Consider the following 5,451-nt stretch of genomic DNA (forward strand, 5'->3'; position numbering starts at 1 on the left):
GGCCCCCTCCTCATTACTTTGTGTGTGCTCCCTCTTGGTTTTATACTGAGAAAACACGGTAATGCATTTCACTTTTATGCTGATGACTGTCAGATCTATGTCCGTCTAAAGAAATAAGGCACATTTCTGTACAGCCATTACTTCAGTGTCTGGATGACATTAAGGTTTGGATGTCCCTTAACTTTTTAAAATTCAATTACAAAAAGACTGAGGTGATGATTTTTGGTAGCCCTACTGAGACCCCAAATCTGTAATTAGATTCCTTGGCCCAGTATAATAAGCCAGCTGTCACAAACCTGGGGGTCAAAGTGGACTCTGAACTGAAGCTTGACAGTCAGATTAAGGCAGTCATAAAATCAAGCTTCTTTCAGCTCAGGAAGTTGGCAAAAATAAAGCCAATTCTTTCAAGGCAGCACTTTGAGACAGTTATCCACGCCTTTGTTAGCACTCGGCTTAATTACTGTTATGCACATTATATTGAGGTCAGTGCTTCATACATTGCTCATCTACAGAGGGTGCAAAATGCTGCAGCCTGTCTTTTAACTGCCACTTGAAAGTTTGAACACATTCCCCCTATTTTAGCTTCACTTCACTGGCTGCCCATTCCTTTTAGGATTCGTTTTTAAATTATTTTATTTGCTTTTAAAGCCCTCCATGGCCTAGCCTCATCTTATCTCTGTGAGCTGCTACAGCCTTATACACCCACCTGCTTTCTCAGGTCAGCTGATCAGCTGAATGTACCCAGGACTGAGCGTAAACTTTAGCTGCTCCCAAACTGTGGAACGATCTGCCTTTAGAGATTAGACAGGCCTCTTCTCTGCCTGTTTTTAAATCACTTCTGAAAACCCATCTCTTCACCCTGGCCTTTGACACCCTGTGAGATGTTGGTTTTTGGTTTTATTTATTAATTTTTTAATGTTAATTTTTATGTATTATGTGTTTTATTTTTGTTGCTGTTTCGTTTTATCTATTATTCTTAACATATTTAATGTACAGCACATTGGTTCTGTACTGGCTATTTTAAAGTGCTTTATAAATAAAGTTGGATTGGCTTGAATCTGACATTTCCAATAAAAACTGAAGAACATTGATCATCTTCACCAACACGCTGGGCAAATTTTTATTAATCAAAGTGAAATGTTAACAGCATGATGAACACATTATGATCACTGGTAAGGTTTCTAATATAATTGATTTTATTTATGTATGTCATGTATGGAACAAAGTAAAAGTTGCTAAATGTATCACCCTTCACTTTAGCTTCAAGTGTTCCTGATCAGGTGCCAAAGACCAGTTTGGTCAGATAGAACCGCTGGCACTCTGATCCCTTTGCAGTTAAAGTGCTAGGTGCCATCATGCGAACATCCAAAGAGCTCTCAAACCCTAACACTTGGATGCTGGATAGATTTCAAACATTAATGTTCTTCTTTACAGCCTGAGGACATCTGACTGATTGGATGGTGAAAGAGGAAACAAACAAATACACTAATGACCGGCACAGAAAGAAGATCTGAGTCTGGATTAAATGCTGTGGAGAGATCTGAAATAGGAAAACATGCATGAAAACTCTCAAACTGAGACAGGTCAACATATTCACCCAGATGTGTGAGGATCAGCCCCTAATGCAGGAGGAGGAGGAATAGCTTCTAATGCAGTGTCTGTGAAGGGTTTCAGTCATTCAGGTCATAGTCTAAGGAGCTTGAAAAGAAAAGTGTCTGGACTTTTTTAAGTCTCTTGAAGACATTTCATCCGGAAGCTTGTTCAGCTCTAAAATCAGATGGTGGAGAGTCTTAGATTTTAAGCCCTAGTGGGAGGATCGTTGACCCACTATCGATCATGTGCTTCATCACATGAGCCAAGGTGTGAAAAAGGGTGTGGCTCATTATCAGCGGAGGTTTTGGGTGAAACCATGTGTAGGTGGCAGACAAAGGACAGAGAAGTATGAAAGAGGAGTGAAAGAGTATCATCACTGATTACTATAATTGGTTCGGTTCCGATTCACAAGGTCCACATTCAATTCAATTTTGACCCAGACAGTCAGAAATATTATAATTCTGATCATTTATCAGTACATATCCATATTTTATATATCTATGTATGAAAACAAAGCTGACACTTGTGAGACTTCGTCAGAGGTGTGAGCATCACAGCAGATGTCTTTGTGTCAAAGTAACTGAGGATACTAAGGAAACACAGAAAAACATGAAGGATATTTTCCTGGCCTGGCATTTTATAGCAGAGAACCACCTTAAAAATATTCTGCAGTAGATCAAAAACTGAAGAAAAATATGAAACAAAATATGAACATTACCTTACCTGCTGCTGAACTGAAGCAGAGCCAAGTTACAGAGGTTTTATTAGAGACACGGCTAAGGAATCATTTGTAAAAGGTTAAATTTCTGAGGCTTTTATGTCAGAAGTCGACAGCACTGAACACAACAGTAGACTGGTGCGTACTAAGCAGTGAATAATGCAGAAAACAGAGATTTTTTATGGCAAACTGTTCTCTGAGTACACTGAGAGAGAGAGAGCTGTACAGGAACTGTGATTTTATCGTGGTGAAAGCAAAACAGCCAAAGTAAGAGGGAATTAATGATGATGTTTATCAAACGTGAAGTGTCATTTTGATCTTCTTTTGCTGCTGGTTCAGTGAATTTTGGTCAGAGTGGCATCTATGAGATGTCTGCGTACGTGCCGTTGGGTGAACAAGCCGCACTTTAATATCTTTGTGCAGAATCGATTTACATGCTCTCATTTGCTGTTTTAGCTGTTTGGTGGTTGTTAAAATAGTTTTGTGAGCTTTCACCTTAGATTCTGGTGTTTCTGGCAAAAATACATTTATATTTAAAACTCAATTCAGGATTCAATGAATTGATATTGTGTTATTCCAACTAAAATCAATTTGAATTGAAAAATTGATTTTTTAAACCCAGCCCCAAAAAGAAGCCATCTATGTCCACTGTGAATGACCATCTTTGAACAGAGGGCGGGGCTTATGACACCAACTGTCAGCCACATACAATCCAGTTTTGAGATCCTTCCCAGGCGCGTTAACACCCACTCACATATTGTGTCAGGTGATCTTAATAGGTCACATGATAGGGTGAGGCAAGGTCTCACAACTCTCAGATTAAATGTCTTCATCCTCCTTCTACTGCAGTGTTTACACACAGGAACATCACATCATTACACCTGTCAAATAAATGAAAAATTAATAAATAAATGTTTGTAAAATGATTTTACCTCCTCTGTGCACACCAAGGCAGTCACACTTGTTTCCTCAGATCCTCTAAAAAAAAAAAGGCACAACTCGGCAGGAAGTGATGGAAGAAAAAATTACTGCAGATTTCAGATTTTCTCAGCCTTCATCTTAGCAGCTGTCAAACAATTTCCAACCAATCGGAGGTGCCGACTGCAGACATTCAGTGTTTGGTTTTAATATGATTTTGTGATGATCTGAAGTTTAAAGTGAGCTCATGAAAAATAATCAGGTTGCTGAATATTTGAACCTAATATTTGATCATTTTTCATCATGTGTTTACAGATGTGTGGCTCACACAAACGTCAGTCTACAAAGCACACTCTAAATAAAAGATGTTTTTTTCATTTGCAAAATGGCCATATTTGGAAGAGACTGTGGATTTATTAGCTAATGTGAGCTACTTTCAAACAGACTCACTGCTCAGCAGCATCCAATCAAAATCCTTGAATTTCACTGTGCACCTAAACTGGAGCTCAGACGTCTTGGAGAGTCTGCTTGTACAATTAATGACACAGTAGCCATATTATTATTATTATTATTGTTGTGGTCATTTCAGGATATGGTACCCTGCTGTGGACAGTTCTGCTGAATGTGACACTGACAACTAAAAAACTATTAAAGTCCTCTAAACATTTACCTATTAATTGATTAATTTAGTCTAGTATGAAAGGGCACGAGGGACCGCTCCATCAGCAGAAAAAGCTGTAAACGTATGGGAAGTAAAAATTGTATGCCTCTTTCAAGCTGTCCAGTGGACTGGAGTCTTTGCAGGGCTGATTCTGGCCTCCGGGCCTTATGTTTGGCACTCTTGCTGATGTAATCCACTAATTCTCACAGTCTTTGACAGAGATGTTCAGCTCAGCCTCTCTCCGAATAGCTTTTATACCGGTCATGTGACCAGTAAAACTGATGCAGGGGTTTTCTTTGTCCTTGGACTTGTTTAATTAAATCAATCCCTTATCGGGCTCTGGATTGTAGTTTGAGCAAAGACAAGATGTAAAAAGAGGCTTTTGTGGTTTTCTTCCACCTGCACATGTCTGACCTTTAATCTCCGACTTTAATCCAGTTTTCAATTTTTATAATGTGTTTTTTCCCTCATGTTAGTTTTTATTTATAGTTTGACATCTGGGCTCTTTTTGTGTGAACACCTGTCACTGCTGGTTTAAATAAAGGTTGAAAGGCTCAAATGCAGAGTGCCAGTTTAACTGTGAACACAAATTAAATGTTTGAATACAGTTGGTTGATATTCAAATCTTCACTTTAAAAATGAGAGTGGTAAAAACATGAGATTATAAAACAAGTTAAACTGTGTCACATCTTCAAACACCTGATTATAGGAAGGAAAGGACACCTGTCCCAGACTGCCTCCTACTGAAAACACAACAAAAACAACATTTACTTTCTGGGGTTTCCTTGTCTGGACGATTGTGTTTTTGTCCGTTGATGGGTGCACAAAGTAGTTCACGTGGAGAACCTACTGCACACCTTTGTACAGATGTGGACAAAGTGGAACCTGAAATTTAATTCCTCTCTGGTTTTCAGGACCTGGGCCCTGATCCAGGAAGTTGGAATTAGCTAAAACTCTGAGCTTCCTGGAGTTCTGACTCCTCCCCTCCCGCTGCACCTGAACCAGCTGACCTACCCTCACTTTCATAAATGTCTGCCAGAGTTCAGAGCCATCTGAAACACCGAAAACATGTTTAATCAGTGATCAATATATCAGGTTGAAGAAAGCTATTCCATCACCTCACAATCAAATGTTTAGTTTCCATCTTTGTAACTGAGAGCCTCTGGAAAGTCTGAATGTAATCTGATTACATTTACTGTAGATTCCCCATTTATATCACTGTGATCAGTCATTTATCAGGCTGATCAGTGATTGATTATTGGTCACTATGATGGACAAATGTTGGATCTTAGTGTGAATATCTCAATAAAGATGGATAGCTGAAATGACTTTCTAAACCAGATATGTTAAAAGTGACACGTAGAAGCAGCTGCTGACAGTAACAAGTGTAATCTAAAGGTAATCTGATTACATTTCATGTTCACAGACAGAGATTCAGCCATGTCAATGACTGTCAAACAACATTTTAAAGGTTCAAAGTCTGAAAATCACCGGAATCAGTCTCGGCGCGCGACCCAGAATCAGATGCACCAGAATGAATCATAGGCTCACACACAGGAAG

The sequence above is a fragment of the Oreochromis aureus genome, linkage group 23, assembly GCF_013358895.1.
Source record: "Oreochromis aureus strain Israel breed Guangdong linkage group 23, ZZ_aureus, whole genome shotgun sequence".
Taxonomy (NCBI): Eukaryota; Metazoa; Chordata; class Actinopteri; order Cichliformes; family Cichlidae; genus Oreochromis; species Oreochromis aureus.